Source organism: Acinonyx jubatus, chromosome B1 (assembly GCF_027475565.1).
Source record: "Acinonyx jubatus isolate Ajub_Pintada_27869175 chromosome B1, VMU_Ajub_asm_v1.0, whole genome shotgun sequence".
Lineage (NCBI taxonomy): Eukaryota > Metazoa > Chordata > Mammalia > Carnivora > Felidae > Acinonyx > Acinonyx jubatus.
Window position 1 is genome coordinate 58,366,723 of NC_069382.1, and position 22,564 is coordinate 58,389,286.

A 22,564-nucleotide genomic window follows, 5' to 3' on the forward strand; every position below is an offset into this window, starting at 1 on the left:
GAAATGCAGAATCTTGATCCTCATCCCAAATCTACTCCCGTCAGTTCAGATCCTCCAGGAAACTCATGTGCATGCAAAGGTTAAGCAGTCCTGGCCTTTTAGGTTTTGACCATGCTAACCTGCATCACTGGGTCCTGGCTTTCCCTCTAGGATGCTCATTTCTTTAATATAGCAACCCTATTTGATGGGTCTTGTACCTCCAGTCCCTTGCACAAAAATGCATGTAGAATTACGTTCTGTTTCTCCTACCTCTGTACTAAACACATTTGAACATCTTTCCTTTGACAGTTGATCACATAGCACTTTGTGATAGCTTCTATACTATTTCCTCATACTGTTATTTGAGGCCTCCTGTATTCGTGCTTTATTTTCCCACCTAGGAAATAGGCTTCCTCATGGCAGAAAAAAATTCTTAACTTTTTTTATTGATCCATTGTGTATTGTATACTTGATGCTTTCAAAATACTATCTGCCACTTGTTATTCTGGAATATGCTTTCCATGAAAAACCCAATAGTGAAGGATCTATGGACTACTAGATCTGGAAGATGCTATATATTCTGTCTCACTTCTTGGTGTCTGCAATTCCCATTTTCTCATTAAAGGCCCAGAAGGTCTTGAGGAAAAGAAATTTAACGCTGTCTAATCTAGTATTTACTCAACTTATTTGACCATGAGATTCTTTCTAAATTTAGCATCTACTTTCCGAGTATATGTTGCAGAATGCTTTCTAGCATACTTATCCCATACAATCTGTAGTTTTTGAAAAATGAATTAAGACCAATTATAACCTGAGCAATGATGATACGTATATGGCTGAAGACACTAATCTGTAAGCACAATAAAATACTTGAAATCTACTTTAAAAATGGCAGAAGGAGTAAGGCAACAAATGCATTTTCTGCAACGGTCTATTTTGTCTTCTGAGATGGTTCACCCTTATCTTCAACAATTGCATATGGTGACACGGTTGGTGCTTTCTTACAAACCATTAGACTGATCTGCTTCTTGCTTTCTAAACACTAATGCTATTTGTTCTCCAGCTCCATGAATAAAATTTAAAAAGCATCTCCGGTTGTAAAATACAGAAGACCTAGTGCAGAGAAAAGATGAAATTTGTCCCATTTCAGCATTAAGTACAATAATGAATGTGAGTCATTTATATTGCTTTGACACTCAGGAAAGTCAGATTGTTACTGATATTAAATACCTGTCAAGTGACCAGTTCTATGTTGTTAAAATGTGGTTAAGATAGGGTGTGACTCAAGAGGGGGGGAAACTGCAAATATTTAGATGGCAGACTCCCTGTAGCAACAAGAAGGGCAGCGTGGTTCCTGGCCAATATTTAGATAAATGTGTTTAATTTATGATTGGAACCATTTGCACGCTGGAGCCAGCAAGGGCCTAGCAGAGGCTCAACTGTGACTTTAGGGAAGTTAGCTAGCCTTCCTGGTTCAGGTTCCTCATATATATGAGAACATGAGACTTTATAGCTGTAAAATTTCATGATTCTAAGGTTCTTGGTGAAATGGAAGGGTTTTATATTTAGGACTATATTTGAAGTCTTTCCAGAAGTGATACAGAAAATTCTTTGACGAAAGGTCCAAGTAATTAATGGCTTCGCTTCTATGAAATATAATAAATATAATAGCACTTCTAAGATTATATACCCACATTGGGTCCTTAAATGTGTCAAGGGACTTAGCACCTTGTCTTTATCACTACTGTGGTACTTGACTTCCAACATTCTATTGAAATCTGTTCTTCATGTGCCACTCTATCCTACTAGAATACAACTTTTCCCAGGGTAGAGGCCTGGCCTTTTTAACTTATAAGCATACTATATGTTCCAGCACAATGTTTGGTATATGGAATGTATTAATCATACCTTTTTATTTTCTGTAATTCTGAGGCTTTGACATCTGGGCCTTGCTGATCCCAGAAAGACCAGCCCTCCCAGAGCTAGCCCATTCTTCACAATGGTAAATGACTCCTCTGGGTGCACATTCCATATGAAAGCTAATCCTTCTAGAGCCACATTCCTACCACCCCTTCTATTGGGCTCTCACACTCAGGGACACAATTGCCCTGCTCTAATCACCCCAGGGCCAGAGAGCAAAACACTAGGAGCAGCCCCTATGCCCAGGAGTTCCCTGTGATTATTCAAACTAGCCAATCTTAAATCTGCTTACCCTGCTTCACCTGTTCCTACCTGCAGAAAATCCATAAAAGCTCTTACCCATGCTTCCCTCTCCTAGGGGGTACCTGGTGATTCCCCTGTGTTCCTCCATGGTGTAGCTCCTTAATCTTGGGAACCATGAAAAACTATCTTTCAATGGCAGTCCTGTCCTAGTCTATTGGCCTTACCATACCTGATATAAAATGCAGGTTTTGTTATTATTCTTTTAAATGTTTATTTTTCGGGGGCAGGGGAGGGGGCAGAGAGAGAGGAGACACAGAATCTGAAACAGCTCCAGGCTCTGAGCTGTCAGCACAGAGCCAAACGCAGGGTTCAAACTCAGGAATGGCAAGACCATGACCTAGGCTGACGTTGGATGCTTAATCAACTGAGCCTCCCAGACACCCCATAAAACGTACATTTTTTTTTAAAGTTTATTTTTGACAGAGAGAGACAGAGACAGAGACATAGAGACAGAGCATGAGTGGGGGAGGGGCAGAGAGAGGGAGACACAATCTGAAGCAGGCTCCAGGCTCTAAGCTGTCAGCACAGAGCCCGATGCAGGGCTCGAACTCACAAACTGTGAGATCATGACCTGAACCGAAGTTGGATGCTCAACCGACTGAGCCACCCAGGCACCCCAAAACCTACATTTTAAAGCACTGAACTGATCAAAGAATTAGATTACACATGAAGAAAGGATTGAACCAATAGTTGAAATAATACCTATTACGGTTTTTGCCTTAAGGCATATAGAGAGAGATGTCTATCTACCCTCACTTGCTCATACCGAAGTACATCTTAAAAATACAAAATTAAACTCAAAAGCATCTACTTCCAAACAGGAAATCAGCATTGTCTGATTCTTTATGTAATAGACAAAATACAAAATACTTTCTTGCCTAACCTAAGAGAATCCTGGAGATTTAAAGTACTGGTGCAACAAAGGAGATGGATGAGATGTACTCATGGCGTGTTTGTTTTGCTAAGTTTCTTGAAGGTCATACTTCTATCAGCTTTCTGGAAAGGTCTTAAGACATTCAGTATTCTTTAAAGAACAGGTAAAAGGTCTGTTGATTCTATTCTGACCTGAAATTTTTCCTATCTTACATTCTGGTTGCCAGTACAGTTTAGGAAAGGCAATACTGGTGTGGCAAGCCAGAAAAGAGAACAAAAACACAGGTCTGGTAAATGCGTGGAACAGGTAATGACACTGTGTTCTTTGCATACCCTGTGGCAGACATCTCTAATTGGTCGGAATATTCTTAGCTAGCGAAACTGGAGGTCTCAGAATTCTCAGCATGGCTGTTTGGGCAGGCAGGGTACAAAGCAACTGAAGTTGAAGTCTTCTGAAACAAAACACATTTTCCATACTCAATGTGGTGCCTTCTTGGAAGATACATTTTTCCCTTTCCTCCAGGTCCTGGAAGCTGTTTCTATTGTAAGAGTGGGGAGAGGGTTTGGTGGAGAGAGAACACGTGTGGAAGTGTTTAATATAGCTGGGAGAGTCTACTTAGGTAAAGTTCCACTGAAAGACACCCCTGGACTTCTTTTTCATTCTATTCATTACACCTGGAAGTCATTTAACTAGTGCATAAAACAGTGGTTAGTATATTGGAAAATCAAAATGCTAATTATCTACATTCCCATTCTGTACTTCTAATAAATTTCAACTTGAATCAGACCTTGTCCATACTGCAACTATTAAATGGTTAAAATATATAACTACAATCTCATAGTTAGGATGAGGATACAATATTTGGGAACCATGATAGTCATAAGGACTTATATAAATTCAAATCAAGAGAGTAAATACGTATATATTTAATGCCTATTTTATGCCATGCACTTGGTAAATATGGCCTTATTTCCCTCAAAACTTTGTGGAGTAGTTCTCATTTTATCTTTAGATAATGGCTACTCTTATTTATGTATAGAAATTTAAAAAGGAAACAATGTGGATAATTAAATCCGGATAATCTTCACAATTTCATTTTCTTTAATACATTTAGTTTCATCTTTCATGAAACTTTTTATTATAGCTATAAACAAATTTTAGCAAGTTTTACAGATTCTTCCCCTCTAATCTGGTGGAGCTAAGCAACCATGTGATTGCCATGTGATGGGGAGCTAAGGCGCAAACACTGAAAATTAGTGGAGTAAATCTCTATTCAAAAGAATTAAGAGTTGCTCGTATAGGAGTAAGCCAGTTGAGACTGATTGTCAGATTCCAAGGTCATAAACAGGGCATGAAAAGAATCTTGCATTAATGGGAAATAAAATGTAAAAAGGATTAGGAGATACAGTCATATTCATTCATTCATCAATCATTTATTCATTCATCAAGGGGTTGATGGCACCTCGACTCCAATCTAGGAATTCCTCGAGGGTACCAATGTCAGCTAAATTGGATTTCTTATTTCATGAGGCCAGTGCTAGGCAAATAGAGAAGAAAACCCAACTATAGACCTAGGAAATACTGAATACACTTCATCTAATGAACAGAGGCTCTTCTATCACATGGAAGCACGTATGGCTTTCAAAAATTTTTAAAAATTGGCTATACCTTGATACATATAGATTAGAGGTTAGTTTTGGATAGAATACTTAGGTTAAACTTAGTGTATTAGAGAGGGGATAATGTTGATGAACTTTACAAGACTGGAATTTTTTTTTGTTCATAAGAGATGACAGAGAAAAAAGGATCATAGTTTTAAAAGGTCTGTAAGATGGCACATTTCCTTATATTACTCGTGCTGGGATTTTTTTTTGAAACCTACATTGTTTTAATAGATATATTTCTTCTTGTTGCATAATGTCTTTTTTTTTTCCGAAATTTTCAGACATTCCAGACTAAAAATGAGACAGTGCCAAAAATTCAAGGATCATATTATAGCACCAGCAGGATATGGCAGGATTGAAATTCAAGAAGGTGTTTTACATAGAAACGTTCAATATTTAATTGTTCACTTTCTACATTTCAAGGTGAGGTCAAATGTAACCTCTGAGTTCGACTGTTGGAAGAGAGTGGCTGTATCTGACTGCAGTCACAGGAACGGCTTTGGTTAAGGATCAAAAGGGGTCACAAGGGTAACTAAAATCAGGGGGATCACAGCTGCTTCTGAACAAGAGACCTCCTTTGAAAACCAACAATCGTTTCCATTCTTGGGCAGTGTAAGAAAATTTTTAAGTTGACCTCTCTGATGTGGCCTTCCTTTTTTTCTTCTCTTAGGACCGTGGCAACTGGCAGTGAGGCTCAGAACTGTATTTAGGAGTGGGATACACATGTGGGAAAGCCCAGAACACTCTGGTTCTCCAAAACAGGACAATACTGTTGATTTTTATGATAATAAATTCAACTGTTAAATGGAAGGGACTAGCAAAATCACAGGCAAAGTGGAATATGTACTACCCAGCATGATATACTAATACTTTATGTTTAAAAAAAAAATCACATATGGCATCGCTTGGTTTAACCGTTGACTAGTACTATCTATTCAACACACAAACAGAAATACAGATTTTATGATTGACAGCTTCAGTATCTTTCTCATTTTGAACCACAACTATGTATTGTGGAAATTTTCTGTGCCCTGCATTTTAAACATGAACAAATTTTAAGATGGAAAAATCTGATTTATAAAATTTATAATGCTTCATCAATGAATCTTGGCTAATATTTTCCAACTCTAAGGAAAATGGTAAATCTTGGAAGCCAGTTAATAGAAAATTGAGTGCTTATTAAATAAAAGCCTTTAAGAATAGTTGAGTTTTCATTTTCTTCTCTAAGTCACGTTTCCTAATAGTCATGGAGAAACAAAGTTATGTTGAAAGATGTGTCTCCACTTTTACCTCTCTACTCCACTGATTTGTGCTTCAAATTTATCTTCAAAGGGATAGCAATGATTATAGGAAGGCAAATTTAGCCTGCAGCTGCCCCTTTCTCCCTAAGTACAAGCAGCCACATGACTTCACAGAAGCACACGGTCAAAGAAAACTAAAGGAACTAGTTTTTAAGATGCTATTATAATGGAAATCAAGGGGCCAGGGTAGGTGGGGGGGGGGGGGGGAACCAACGGAACAAAACCCAGAGACATCAGTGGTTCCACAAGGGGTTCTATTTTCTAGGTGTTCCTTTCTCCCAAAAGAATGACAGGAATGACAGTGCTCTCCCATGAAATGGGCATAAGTTCCCAATTTTGGTGATTGTCCAAGATGAATTTTATTTATGCCTGAGCTCAAAGTCAAGCCATCCGTAAATGGTGCATTTCATACATCCTCAATTAAACACCAATTAATTTTTATGGAGTATTTTTTGTCTTGTCACCAAGTATTTCTTAATTTTTTACACATGTTCACATTAACCACAAGACACACCATGTTTATTCTGTCATGTGAATTTATAGGCAGACCAAAGTGAAATTAGGCCTTGTCTAAATTTACTATACTTATCATTTCATGACTTCTTAGCTCAAAGGACAATAGCTAAATTTGTGTGGACAACAGATGTACTTTAACCTTCTGGTCAAAAAGAGACCAATAGACTGAGTTTTTGAAATTCAAAGCCCAGGAAGTGATAAAATGGCCTTTGAACCAAAACCAGACTCAGGTCTACCAATTTTTTCCTCTCATAATCATTTATCTCGTAAGAAAGAAAGATAAAATAGAGAGAGGAGTAAATGCAGCTCAAATAAACCAAACTTCTAAAATGATTTTATCTTGTTTTGACTAGAAGAGGTAGCTTCTTCATATCTGGACTCAAGGAGCATGTAGGTGTTAATCAGTATCCCTAAGAAACAGCATAGAAGGAGGCAGGTAGAATCTACACTAAGTATGTGTGCTGCTGAAGCTCTTAAAATCTTAGATTATGTCCAGTATTTTCCATGCTGGTGATGTAGTAGAAAGGGCCTAGGGGCCGGGAATCAACAGTCCAGGATTCTGGTTTCACCTGGTCAACAGACCAGCTAAGCTGAATGAAATCCAGTTGTCCTCTCTTTTAGGGCTGGAGTTGATTTGTGAAATGTGAGGAATGAACTAGACCAGTGTTTCCTCAAATGTGTCCCAAAAAACTATTTCTGCAACAAGTTAACAGATAGCATTGAAAAAGGGTCCTATGGCACAATAGGTTTGTGGAGCAAGGAGTTAAACATCTGTCTTTACTATAGAACTTTCTAGAACTTTGACTATGCCAATATACACTAAATTTCCAAGAGAGAAAAACTGCAGGCATCATTCTCTATCTTATTTGACCATAGAACATATTTTAAGAATCATATTGAAAGATTAATGGTACATGGAACACATTTTGGAAAACACAGGGTTGAATTATCACTAAGATCCCATGTAACTCTACAATAGTGACACTGAATACCTGCCCTACACTTTACAGCTACCTCTTCCGGTGCTCACGACAGACATCAGTAACGAAGCAAAACTTCTTTCTCACTGGCCCCATACTTAGTTCTGGAGTCCTCCAGCGGTGCTCTGGGCAACCACTACCAACCATTTAGACAGAGCTGGCACTTGAGTTGAAACATGTTGGCCATGTCTGATTTAACAGTCTATGTTTACGTATTATTTTCTTAGATAGGAGTCAATGTGAAATGCTGACTGCTAGCTCTGCCTGTTAACTCTAAGAATTTTTTTTTTTTTTTTCTGTTTTGGACAAGCAGCCATTTTGCCATGGCACATGGCATTACTGGGCCCTCCCTCACCCCCCGCCTTTGGAAAATGCTCAGGGTCAATGTATAATATGATGTCCAAATCAGGTCATTTCAAAGAATGAAACATGCTACCATTATAATTACAGGAATCAATAGGAACATGGCTACTTTACTTCATCGCAAGAGCAACTCGAAAATGTGATTTTGGCTTTAGTGGATATTTTGACTCTGCAAATGTGATTCATCCCCATGAGTAGACAAAAGTAAACTTCACAGTCTATGAGGGGGAAAAAAAGTTCCCAACCTTCCTGTCACTCATTCACAAGTTCTTGTTACACCTGTTAAAAAACAGATTCATCCTTACCAATCCTCTATGCGGGCAGACAAATAAGTAAGCATGACCTGACAAGTCATACTTCAAAGTTACCTATACTGTGAAAATTGGTACTGAATGTTTCCAAGCCTTCACAGCGTTGAGGGAAAGAATGGATTAGAGAGAGAGCCCGAGAATGAGAAATTGCATACATAAAACAGCTAGAGGTGCACATTCAGCTCTTCTGTTGTTACAGTTATGGCAGGTAATTACTAGCTATTGTTGTAACTTGGATTGCATTCCAAAGGAAATAAAATGGGAGATGTTTTATTAGACAATGCTGTCAGTCTTCTATGCTTTTGGAACCCATCCATGGAGATACAACGATTACCTCAGACTTATGAAACCCAGAAGGACTAAAACCAAAGTAAGGATAGGGAAGTAAGACTTCTTGGTATCTTCAACTCGACATAAATACAGAAACCCACATAACACAGTTGATGTATAGACCGTTAGCAAGCCCAGTAGTTTTCTCTTTGCATGTGACAAGCAATTACATTGAATACAACTGTTCCCTCAACAGTGGAACATTCTTCCCCCAGATCAAAGTACAGGAGGATCATCTATAATTTTTCCTAGTTTATCAGTACCTCCATTTCTTGCTTTAATCTCGCTGCCAGCTAACCATGATTAGAGGTAAGGGAGGAGAAAACAGGTGAAAGTGGGGACAGAAAATGAGTGGGAAATATCCCTCTTTCTGAAAAAGCTAAAACTTCAGAATTCCAAGGGCTTTGCTTCTCTCTCATCCCCTCTCCACAAGAGCTTTCAGCTAACACTGCACTGGTTGATAAGTCCCCATCAGGTGAACCAGGCTCAGCAGGCAAGGGTGGATGCTTCAGCCTCTCAGATTTGGTGGACAATCTGGCTGAGGTGGAGGGGAGGCTTGGTGGCCTCCTCGCAGAATGTTCTGACCCTAGTCTAATGGCGTTCAAGCCTGGCTAGCTAGCGTGGTCCCGTACGAACCACAAAACCAACACCAAAAACAGAGCATGCGAGCCAGCAAAATTCAACCATACACTGGTCCCGTCAGTCCATAACTACTTACAGAAACTGGTTTTCTTTCTTTTTCCAAGATTTTCCCAGCTAGCTCACATCAAAGCCACCCCCCTTTTGTAAGTGCTTTTCCCTTTTTATTTTGTGTTCCTTCTAGAAGTCCACACTTGGAGGTCAGCTTTCCTAGAAGAACTGTAATAAATGAAGCATCCACCAAGGAGGGAACTGGGAATGAGCCCATGAGGAGGTAGGTATAGAGGGAGTTCCAGGGCTGGCACACAGCACTCACATGCCTGCACCAACTATCTTAACAGCGAAAGTTTTCATCGAAGCGTTGAGCCACATTTTATACCCACACACACAGAAACCTGAATTAAACATCTGACGCGCTCCTGGAATCAAGTTCCTGAAAGAGTCACAAACACCCAGCAAACGCTGCTGTGCAACTACCTTTCTGATTCTGATTCACACAGGTAATTCTCTAAATAGCATCTGTCCTACCCCCATCAACTGGGATCAGATACATACTTGTGAGTCTGTAGAATGGTGAGCCATTTCCCAAGAAAGCTGTCTCCACTGCTTCCCCTTACATCCTGGGTGTGTGGAGCTGTGGCTGGAGCAGGGAGGGGCCTCAGGTGTGTGAGCAAGAGCAGGAAGTCAGGACTAATTATACTTTGTTTTCTTAGGCTATTTGAATAACAAATAAACTGGCAGGTTTCATTTCAGTTGCTTTTTCAGAGCAAATGACCTCAGGCTGGCATTTCACTCCAATCGACTCTAAGTTTTCAAGTGTTAAAATTAATGTTATGATTAGATACAGACTTCAATCTTTTTCTTTGAAAAATATGGATTTTCGTGATGAAAAAAAACTCTTTGCTGATTAGAAGTTGAGCACCCATCTGGCTCCATTCCATCAGTCAGTGCTCACATCCTGCGTGCCCCAAAGCTACTTTGATGGCACAATACACAACTTTTAAAAATTGGCTTCAGAAGTACTTAAAGACTTGGCAAAAAACCAAACAAACCTCTAAAACTATTATGTGGTACAGGGTAAGGGGTGGGGGAGACTTTAGCATATTATATTTGCTAGTTAGAGGAAGTTGTAATAGTTCCTTCGCTTGCATAGCAAATAAAAATACGTGTTTTTGTAATTTTAAACTGTCCCTGATAATGGCTACATATGTTTGCTGTGGCTGAAAAGACCAGTATATTCAAAGTTTGCCTTGGGGAGCCTGGGAGGTGCAGTCAGTTACTTAAGCGTCTGACTCTTGGTATTGGCTCAGGTCACGGTCTCACAGTTCTCAAGTTCGAGCCCCACATTGGGTTCTGTGCTGATGGCACGGAGCCTGCTGGGGATTCTGTCTCTCCTTCTCTCTGTCTGCCCCCGCCCCCATCTTGTGCTCTCTCTCAAGGTAAATAAACTTTAAAAATTTTTAAAAAAGACTTTATCTTGTGGAGGATTTTAATTCTCAGAGTTCACTAGGTGCATATCCAGACATCTAGATAATACTATCTCCAACTCAGCCACTCCTTTCTTTGGGGGTCCTCAAGAATTGCTTGGGACAAGGAAGAGTTTTGGCCAACAGTTCACTCTTTCAAGCTGTGCACATTAAGAGAAAGCCTTTCTACACTACCTTATCATTTTGGCAATTTGTGGATGTTGAGAAATTTCTAGCACAGTTACCCTGTGCTAGAAAAAGACAGAGGGAGTTCATGCTGTATGTAAATGCTGTTTCACATTCATAGTCTTTTCTCAATCCTCTTGGGCAAGAAAATCCTAGTGTCCCTCCAGATTTTAATATTCCATTGATTCATAGTTTCTCCAGGTTATCTGGAGGTAGGCTTAAAAATTGTGTCCAGGTACTGTGATTAAGTCAATTTTGAAGGATCTAAAGCAATTCCCTGAGGTTTCTTATGACTAAAATTACTCCACATGCCCAAAGATGGAATGGATTGGAATGAGGGGGTTCCCGGTCACTAGATATACTCAAGATGGAGGAAAATAGGTAGGAATCTTGAAGAGAGAATTCAAGAACCGAATGGCTGATTGATGGAGAGACTACCATGATGACTGGTGCCATGATCTTTCTTTTAGCAAGCAACGGACAGCTGACGCATGAAAGTGGGACAAAACATCTAAGGCCTGGTGTGCTGAATACTAAAGACTGGCATAATCCTCTTAATTATGATGCACTTATTAGATTAGCCTAATTTAATCAAGGTAACTCTTGAAGTTTCCAGGGGCTTTTTAATTAGAATGGTTTATTGGGGATATATTAGCTGTTAAATGGAACTTATGTTCAGCACACAAAATGCTACATTTCCATGTTTGCAAATAGTGTGTCACAAAATATACTTTAAAAAACAATCGAGGCGCCTGAGTGACTCAGTTTGTTAAGCCTCCCACTTCAGCTCAGGTTGTGATCTCACAGTTCGTGAGTTGGAGCCCTGTGTCAGGCTCTGTGCTGACAGCTCAGAGCCTGGAGACGGCTTCGGATTCTGTGTCTCCTCCTCTCTATGCTCCTCCCCCGTTCACTCTCTCTCAAAAATAAACAGTAAAAAAATTTAACAAGAAAACAATTTCACACTTCGTACAAAAACCTGGGTCAATACAGGATATTGGACCATTTCTTCTAAAAAAAAAAGACTTCCTAAATTTAATCACCTTCATCGCTAACTTGCTTTGTATTGAACTTTCTACTTTCTCTTTGCTCAAGTTCACATTTTAGCCTTATTAATGTAGGACCTCTAACTTTAAAAATGTCTGTTAGATAATCACACACTGAACTTCAAATCCAATGAGGTATAATTACATTTTTCAAAAGCACGTTTGACAGCCTTAAAGGGATTTTTAAAATGTTGTCATTTAAAGACTGATTTTCATGAAATTTTGCAAATATATTCTGATAGTTTTCTGAAAATCCTCCCATTTCCTACCTTTTGATATCCTCTTGCATTTTTCAACACTCTTCTTGGAGAAGAATCACATACCACCCAAAGGGTGAAGATAAATCATGATTTCTGCTGGGGACTGGCACTCCCATAAAAATATCCGTTGGGAGAGGAAAGCACAGTTCTCTACAGAAGAACTCTGTGCCACAGTCATGCTGTGTAGGACTCTTCACAGCCTCCGTCTGCTTCCTCAACATTTCCACCCTCAGACCCAAGCCTCTGGAGGGTGTGCCCGCCTTCCAGCTCCTGTGCTGTGTTTCATCTGTCTCTGTCCCATCAGGTATGGTCTATTCTCAGTGTTGAGAAATAAAAACAAAACCAAAACAAAACACGAAAAAGAAAACCCACCCTTTAGCTAAAACCTGTGATTCTGTACAGTTATTTACTTTTGTCCAAAAGCAATTCTCCTGAATAAGACGTAAAATGTGTATTTTTGCTCAATATACATAATATGCGGATATCCGATAATCCTGACCTCCCATTTTTCTCATTTATCCTCACATCCGTCACTGAGGTGGAGCTCAAATTCCTCCCTCTTTCCCCACCTCTTCTTCCCACAAAGAAAATATCCTATGATTTCTAAGTGACTAAGAATTGAAACACTAAATAGCTCTAAGAGTCTGGTGGCATTAGAGATTTTCTGGCCAGTAACTAAAGAGTTAATTTTGGACATTACAAAGAAAATGTTAAATCCGTTGCCAGGTCATTTACTGCAATGTTAAAAGCTAACAGAATGAGTTTGCCCAGCACCCTGGAGTCTAATAATGTAATTGTAACTAGTGCACGGAGAAGAGGGAATAGTCTTCTAACACTGCTTTGGAAGTGATTTATTGATCCCTACACAATAATTCTTCAGCGATTCACAGAACCAGAATTTATAGATTTATTCCCAACTTCAGGAAAAATTGACTTCACTCTTGAACCCTTTGCCTTCTTCCATCAATCTCCGAACTGCAATTAGCTAAGTTAAACTGTGATCCTGGAAAGGCATTCCCTCACCACCCACCCCCAACAAAATGTATATACTTTACATAAAGGAGGAAAGAAAAGGATATTCAGACAGCATTACTATACACATATGACTATGCAGAGTATGTATGCTTAGTGGAGGTGGGTACAGGTGGTTTCCAAGTGGGAGCTCTATGAACATCTAAAAAGAAAAGGAATACATTTAAAACATGAGCTAAGACTCCTGTATATGGAAAGCTGTTGAAACTAATGGGGAAATATGAACTGGTATGACCTTTCAAGAGGAGGATCTGGCAACACTAACATTTAGAGTACACATGCATTTGACCCAGCAGTTTCGTTTCTAGGAAGTTATGCTCTGCTATGCTCATACAAGGGCACAAAGACCCATGAAACACGGTTGTACAACAATGTTCATTTCCGCACTTTGTAAGTAACAGAAAACACTTATCTTGCCCTAAATGTCCATCAGCGAGGAGAAAAGGAGCAAATCAATTATGGTATTCCACCCAGGGAAATACTATGCAGCCTTTAAAAATAATGTTAGGTGAAGCTGTCAAAAAGCATACTGTGTCTAGGAATACCGCAATGGTGTTTACCTGAAGAGTAAACTTCCGGAGAGTCTTATAAGAAACTTAAAACTCTGAAGTTATGTGGAGGGGAGGAATGAAGCAGAGGCAAGAGAGAGAAGTTTCACTTTTCATCTTGGAGCTTCCTGCAGGATTTTTTTTTTTTAACCAAAAGCAAATATTACTTTATATATGCTAAACTTATTAAAATTACCAAAAAGAAACCTACAGAAAAGCATGAATTTGAAAAGCCATCTATGCACCATTTCATTTAAGTTTATTTTTGAGAAAGCACATATGCACAAGCGGGGGAGGGGCAGAGAGAAAGAGAAGGAGACAGAATCCAAAACAGGTTCCAGGCTCTGTGCTGACAGCTCGAACCCACGAACCGTGAGATCATGACTTGAGCTGAAGTCAGACGCCCAACCGACTGAGCCACCCAGGTGCCCCATGCAGCATTTTAAAAGCTGAAAAAAAGGATACGCTTCTTAGGGCAATTGTGCTCTATTAAAAGATACTTGTATTACCACTTTATCATTCATTAACTACTAGGCTCTTTTAACCCCTATTTTATTTGCACCACCTCATAACGTTGTTAGGAAGATTAAACACAGCGATGCAGTTCTAACCTTTGGCTCGGGGCTTCATTCATTTTACTCAAAAGGTTAGCCAGTTATTCCTTACAAAAGCTAAGGGAAGGGTACATTGTGGGGGCACAGAAAGCAAATTAAGTCTCGGGATGTATTCAATTACTTACTAGTCTTTCATTTTTGTTCCTTTTGTTCCTATTTGAGAGCTCCTCCATTTGATCTGGGTTATAAATATGTTTGTAACATGTGCCCTTATTCCTTTGGCTGTCCAGGAAGGTTCCCCCTGCTATGAGAGCCACTGCACCTTCTAAAGCCATAGTCACACTAAGAATTAAATGGACTTGATTAAAGAAAACAAATGTTGGCATATTGTCCTATACACTTAAGTATTTAATCCTAAAACTCGATCTATTAATGCAAAAAGATGTTAAAAAAAAAAAAAAAACAAATTCACACCAGCCAGGGATTATCTCATCTTGCTTCAGACAGTGGGTGAAAAATATCACAGTGTATCACAAATTAGGATCTGCAGAATGTGACATGTTAGGGTTGTATTCTGTTGTGTTTCCTTAACGACCAAGCAACAGCTTATAGGAAAGTTCTTGGCTCTGCTGAGTCAGTGTCCCAACAACAAAATGCCTTTTAAACTATGAAGCGATTCTTGCAGAGGTCAAATGAATCAAAGTTCCATCCCTCAAGCATCCTCTGGGTTGGAACCTGAAAATCTTGCTGGAAGAAGAGAGAAGCTAATTGAGAGAAGCTAAAATGAAGACCTGGCTACACAGGAAAAGACCAGATGTGCCTACACACATGTAGCTTTTACTCCAGTTGGGAAGAGACACAATAATCACTTAAATTATCACGTAAGTAATTTCAAATAGGGCAATGCCATGAAAAAAACAAAACACAGTGAGAATGATCAGAGCTACATTTGGTAGGCTAGTTATGGAAGAGAGTGAGGTCACTTCATACTACCCCGCTACAGTATTTTTCACCAAGATTGTGTAAGGAAAAAGATACCAGCACATAAAAAGAACATTCACGAAGAGACCTTGAAAGCAGATACTTGATGCAAAAGTATTCACGCCAAGACATTCTCCATTAATGAGCATCGCGTCACCTATCTCCAAAGGGGCTCCTTTCCCTCGTTGGATTTATTAGGACTAACTGGCAAATCTCTCACCTTCTGGGCAAACAGAACTTACACTTTCCTGAAAGCATTCTCTCATATTAATTTATACCCATAAGGACCAAAAACTTTTCACTTAGATGACTTAATACAGAATTCGAGTCCCTCTCTACAGTGAAATGGCCCATTTTCTCCCACCCTTATGCCACAGAATTCTAATTTTTCTCTCTCAGGCTGTAAAACAGCTGTTTCTAATGCATATGGACAGATTTCAAGTTTAAGCTATTACATTGTGAGCATTTCTCTAGTAGTTTTTACAAACTGTTGAGCATTCTCCTCTGTCTTAAATGTTGGGGGGGGGGGAGCGGGGGACTCTGGTGAATGGGAAAAGAAGAAAAGTAGCTTATAGGATTCTTGGTTAAGAACCACCTCTGGTACTCTCTGGAGCACATTAGCTCTTTAGAAGAAGCAGACAAACCAAAAAAAACAACAAACCACACACCAGGATAGAATTCATGTCAAGGCCCCAGAGAATGGCCTTAATGACCTGAAAGGGGAAGAGAAAAGAGGGTAATGATTGTGCCTTGTTCTAAGTGTACAAGTTGAATAAATTAGGAAAATAATGTAATTTTTTTTTTTTTTTTAGAAAAGTGCTAAACGCATGAAAGTTCCTTAATCTGAGGGGTACACTGGAATACATGGAGGGGCCTCTGAAAACCCGCGGGGCTTTTCCCCCAACTGCTTCTGAGGGTATGTGCCACTGTCCCATGCTCAAGAGGTCGTTCACACACAAGCATATTATTGTTGGGGTGGACTGTTAAGATATGCCTCCACAGCAGCCTTAGAAAACATCTTTTTCTTTCAATATTGTAATAACTAATCCTGATCTCTGAAGAAAAAAAAATATTCCATTGTAATAATGGGGCCAGAATATCTCTATATATTTTGCACTGTAGTCAATGCAGTCTGCCAAACCTTTCCAAAGAACCTAACCAAGCGAGCCAGATCCTTCTAAAATTTTAGATGTCAGAGAAAAGAATTCTGATCTTCACTTTTCAGGACTTCTAGGTTTAAAAGGCTACTGAAATGTTCAAGCCTTTTCATATTTGATGATACCGTTTGAAGCTAGTTGCAGAAAGGAACACGAGAGGGAATCCTATCTTTTTGAGTGGTGGGCCTTTCACGGTTTCGTTGTTTCTCAAACTGTTCTTGCCATGCAAACTGAGAGCAGGCTATGTTTTCACAATATTTTATGCATAAGTATCATTTAATGTGTTATTTACATAAATGCCTTAATTGTTTTAGTTTTAAGGACTGAGATCCTGTGGTATGTGTACCATTATGTAGAGAAGTTATCTGTATTTTTAAACCGTATTGTTACCAGAAAAGTACAAATAAAGGTTATGTGTCGTTAAGTGCTGAATTCCTGAGTGATGAGACTTACGTAGGTATCCTGATCTTCTGAGACTTCATAATGAAAGATATCATGGCTGAGATACTATTTATTTTGTGGCAACGGGAAATAGGCTGTTTCTATAATCACTGCTTGGAGCCATGGAAATTAATCTTATGCCACTTCTATCAAGGGGAAACCAGAGGCCTTAAGCTATGTGGTGGCGGTGGGCCAGATCTTGATTCATTCTTGGAAGCCTCCTATACACCATTTCACAAGTGATACCTGGAGACCACTTTAAGTAGATTTCATTTTGGTGTTAGCATTGGTTCTGCAGAGAATAACATTTCAGGGGTGGGTGGTAAAGTTGTAAATAGGGACTGATGGCCTGCTATCTCCAAAATTACAGAGCTGTGTGCTCTCACACACTTGTCAAAACTTGGCAACAGAGCCCTGGGCTTGGCCCAGATGGGGACTGGAGTCCTGCTGTGGAAGCAGATCGCTGGTGGCCCCTGAGTCACCTGCACTGGTACCAAAGGGAATTCAGCATCAGCATTCTGCTCCGTGGGTCCTAACTTAGAATACCACCTCTCAGCAATCCTGAGGAAGGAAGCCCCTTGGTGATGGTACATAGGAGGTCGAGTGGGGGCAGCGGGGGGGGGGGGGGGGTGGGGTGCTGGCCTGTGACCAGGGACCCTGGCCCTTCTTCTTCCCAAGTCTGTATGGGAAGGTTGAGATGTCTGCAGGCAGGGAGAGGTTGTGGATGACCTAGGATCTGCTGAGGTGAAGCTACATGCCGCCGTCCCTTGAACAACAGCCAGGAGACCACTTTGTCACCTGGTGATGAAGTTGGCTTCCTGCCCCAGTTTCTTCTTAGAATAGCAAATAATATACAAGGCTCAGCATCCCTGTGAGGTCGTCTCCTAGTTTTTAATAATTCCTTGTATTTATTTAGTGCCTTTTCCTCTCCCAAGAGCTAACTGTAAGAGTTTTCCATATGTTACTTCAATAATCCTCATTACGGCCCCGTGCCTGAGCTGGTTACAAAACGGTGCTAATGGGGCCAAGGTCAGCACTCAGCCTCTCACGAGCCCCCTGTGAGCAGCCCCATTTGCACTGAGAAAATCTGTTTCATGGCCTCACCCTGCACAACTAACCATAACCAATTATTTTAAAAAGCTTACAAGGGGCCACAAAGATAACAGGTAATAATAATGACATTTAACGAGTGCTCACCCTGTGCCAGTTACTTTCTAAGTGCTTATTATATATTAACTAATTCAGCTCTCCCAAAAACTCCTTGAGCAAAGTGCCCATTGTTAGACCCATTTTAAGGAAGAGGAAATGGAGGCCTAGGGAATTAAGTAACTTGCCCACGGTCACACAGGAAATGGCAGAACACAGATTTCCACTTCATTAGTCTCCTTAAAGGGATCATACTCTTAACCACTACTCAATACTGCCTCCATATAAGCAACATTGTGGATGGCACAACTCAGGACACAAATTCCTTATCGTATCAGTATATTAAACACAACTCAGTAATACAGACTACAAGGGCGTAGAAGAAAGGGACACAGCTAACATTTAAAGGTCAGTAGTCATAACACCCCTCTGGTACTGTGCTATGCACATCACAGGTATGGTCTCATTTTAATCTTTACAACACTTAGAGATAGGTACTCCTGACTCCATTTTACAGATCAGGATACAGAGGATCAGAGACTAATTTGAATACTGATATTTAGTTGGAAGAGCCAGAATTAGAAAAGAAATACGTCTGCTTCTAATGCATATGCTATTCCCACGGAACTTCAGGTGGCACTCTCAATTTACATAAAGGAAACAACTGTGAGTGAATAAGAAATAGAGGTCTAGAGCTGAAGAGAGCTATCATGAGCTATGGTATCCAGGATTAGAACCACGCTTTTGGACTTCTATTGCTGGGTCCTCTTTCCTGCAACTATTAAAACCCTATTTCTTCTAGCCCTACTCATATACCACAGCCAAACAGAAAATGTGAACCCCTATGGCCATGCAGGCCTATTTGTTTATTGCAGGGTATTCAATGATGTAGCCTATCTAAACCCTTGGGACAGTCAAAGCTCAACAAATGTTTAAAAGATGTCAACATCCAAAGAGCTCCTGTCTATCACTTGAAACAAATGGGAGTAACTACTTAACTATTTTCCTCCGTGGAAGCACCAAATGGCTTTTTAAGTTTTACTTATTTTGAGAGTGAGCAAGCAGGGAAGGGGCAAAGGGAGAAGAAGAGAGAGGGAATCCTAAGCAGCCTCTGCACTGTCAGCACAAAGCCCCACGAGGGGCCCGAACCCACGAACTGCGAGATCATGACCTGAGCCAAAGTCAGACGCTTAGCCAATGAGCCACCCAGGTGCCCCACCAAATGGCTTTGAAAGAATGGCCTCCAGATAACATGGGCTCTGGCATCAGTCACACCTAGGTTAGAACCATGGCTCTTGTCATTTCCTCCTTGAGTTTGGGTGAGGTACTTAGCCTCTCCGAAACGGTTTCCTCATCTGGAAAACAGGGACAATAATTGTACTTATGACATGGAATTACTAGATTAAAGGAGAAACTAAATGGAAAGAAGCTCCCAATCAGACCTTAGTAAAGGCTAACTTATTAAAGTGAAGATCTTCATGAGAAACTACAATATAAAACTCGGCTTTTATTTCCCAGTGTTCGCAAGATCACCCGCAACCTAGAAACGGGAGCTCACTTGTGTTGTCACTCTGCTGCTTCAGACACTTGTAACCAAGTCTTCTTTCCTAAAAGAGTTCATTAGTGGAGGGAAATTTTTCTTTTTCAGCAGATAAAGTTTCAAAGTACATGGGCAGGACGTGCTGGTGCCCTAACAGCTCAGTAGCTATCCGTATTGGTAGTAATAACCAGCACATGTGTATTAGAAATTGTCCACGGAATACTGTGCACTCACAGTAAGACAAATAGCAAGACCTTAAGCGGGGCTATTCTGGCTAGTGCACTGTGGTAACTGTTGATGCTACAATATCAGTTTCTGGATCAGCTTACGCAAAGGAAGAAAACCCCCGACTGCTTCCTGTGTATTATCCTCGTGTCAGACAATGCAATCTGGATACGAATTCCACCTGAAAGTAATACTTCCAATGTGGTTAGCAAACCAGACTGTTTTTCCTTTTCAGTTTAACTTGACCTAATTAAGGATGGTCGTAGAATTTTGCCACAATACGCAGAGACCCTTTACCAAGTCATTTGACATCAGTCTTATTCCATAATTTGCCAAGTTATAACACAAGGTAATGGGATATTTCAGCAAAACCTCAGCTTTTATGTATGGACAATAATCCTAAGGCTCTAAGCCCAGGCTCCAAAAAGGCTTCAAGCATCCCTCTCCCTCCAGCACCAAATATTCTGCTATAATCTCAAAGAGCTCTCACAGCTACTAAACATAAGGCAAGGTATACATTTGACAATCACTCAGGAGGTTTATGTTCAGAAATTTTTCTTCAGGGTGTCACAAGATAGCAGAGACCAAGATGGAGAAAAAACATTTCTTTGCACTGTGTCATCTGCTGTCAAAGTAGATTATTTCCTGCCCTCACTATCACAATCTGGATACATTTCTTAAAAAGTGTGGGGAGAGTCAAGCTGTAGAGTAGAAGATGCCCGCTCTTGAAAAGGGGAAGACAGAAGAGGCAGTGAGTGGAACATCTACCAAGAGCAGGAATCCAGTTGGGTTCCACATAAATTTCAACCACTGTTAGTCTGCTTTGACTCCAGAAACATTTTTCTTCAGGACTGGACTTCCTCCTCAATAAATCAAGAATTTTATATATTACATATAATAGTTCAAGAATCTAGCCAGGGATCTCTCATAGATTTGGGGAGCCTGAAAGACTCAAGGAACTTGTACACAGTAGGACTCAGTATTGATCATTCAATGAACACATAATCCCGAGACTGGGAAATGGCACCATGCATAACCATCCTGGATGTGCTAATCAGTGAAAGGTAGGTAATAAGACACAACCCATGAAAAGGAGTCCGCACAGTACGTGCTGCGTTGGGGGTGTTCAATCAATGCTAATTGTATCACCCATTCCCTAACCTACAGGAGTAGCTGGGTTTTCAAGTAAAAAAGAATTGTGAGCTTTATTGGGTGTTGGGAATGCAAGAACCACAGTGTCTCTAAGGGGGCTGGCTGTGAATCTTTCCTCTAGAAAAGTGATGCCCAGCTAGGGTACAGGTGATTAGAAGATTCCCCAGATAAAGACCTCCTGGGGAGTTATCAGATTCCCTCTCAAGATTTAGTGTTTAAGTCTATTATATGGTCGCACCTGGAAAGACCTCAGGGAGATATGCTTTCTGATCTGGAGCCGTATCTGGAGAATGACAAAACCAGGGGCCAGAAGTTACCAAGAGCTGAGTGGGGAGTCAAGACAGATTACTCGGAGGAAGGAAAGTTAAACAGGTTGGCAAAGTGAAGGGGTCAAAGGCAGGACTGAATAAGATCTGGGTAGCAGGTTCTGAGAGCCACAGCCATGGGTCCAGGGTGCCTTCTTGAGCAACTATCTCATTAGGAGAGGTCTGTGGCTGGTTTTCATGCAACAGCTTTGTCACAGTACAAAGGCAGATCTGATGCATTTAAAGATTCTGTTCTAGAAAGTGTAGTTTAAGAGAGGGCTTATTCAAATATAATCTACTGACACTTGCCCTCAGAACCCTCTGAAGTGTCACTTAAAATGTAGATTCCAAGATTCTACTCAGTCTTCATGAATCAACAGGACTTGGAAAGAGGGCCCCAGAATCTGCATTTTTGTAAGCATTTCTCCACCCTATCCACTCAGGATTTTTAAGAATTCTAAGCTTTTAAAAACACTAAAATATGGTAAAGTGTAAGAATATGTTTAATTTATTTTTGAGAGAGAGAGAGCGAAAGCATGAGCGGGAGGGGCAGAGAGAGAATACTATCAGGCTGTATACAATCAGCACAGAGCCTGATGTGAGGCCTGAACTCACAAACTGGAAGACAATGACCTGAGCTGAAACCAAGAGTCAGATACTTAACTGACTGAACCACCCAGGCACCCCAAAGCATAAGGAATTTAAGGACAGCAATCTTGAGTTCTAATCTTGGTTGTGTGATCTTGGGAGTCACTTGACTCTATTGGGACTTTGTCTCTTCATCTGTGAAACACAGATAATGTATTTCTTCAGAGGAGTTGCTTAAGTCGATGGAGATCAATGTAGTCTGTGAAGGCAAATGTTTGTAATTATCCCATTTCTGAGCCAAAGTGAAATCTTGGAGACCCCTGCCATTGTACCTAGGACAGATCTGGGTTTGGTTAGTTATCTCTGAATTGGCCAGTGTTTTGGCCTTAGCTAGGTGTCCCCTGGAAGGCTCTCCAATGGAAGTGCTTACCACAGCCAGCACTTAAAAACTCTGTCTGATGGTTTGCGGGCCTGGTGTTGGGAGGCAGACTGCTTGCTTTTCAGATCCTGGAGTCATGAGGGAGAAGTGCTTTGAGCAGCCAGAAGTCTCAGGGGTCTGCTTCTCGGGTGAATTCCAGGGACATTTAATGTGCTAAGCTACTGGGGACAGTAGCTGGGTGAAGAATTAAGCAGTAGGATAGGATCAGAATCCCAAATGAGTTCATGAATTGGAGAAGTAATAAAGAACAAACGAAAAAAAAAAACACTCACTAGGAAAAGTTCTGAATAATACTTTGAGGAAATGATTATCACAAACACA

The 22,564-nt window shown here is 40.4% G+C and overlaps 1 protein-coding gene across 7 annotated transcripts in view; it reads right to left on the reverse strand.

Annotated features, from left to right (window-relative positions):
• The window catches only part of PALLD (palladin, cytoskeletal associated protein), a 401,759-nt gene that overhangs the window by 236,034 nt on the left and 143,161 nt on the right, over positions 1-22,564 (reverse strand). The window contains exon 1 of one of the 7 annotated variants that reach the window (XM_053216735.1): positions 9,736-9,844. The exons of the other annotated variants lie outside the window; for them this stretch is intronic. The gene's annotated coding sequence lies outside the window, so the exon portion shown is untranslated. Of the gene's footprint in view, positions 1-9,735; positions 9,845-22,564 lie in introns of those variants that run through there. 7 annotated transcript variants of the gene reach the window in all.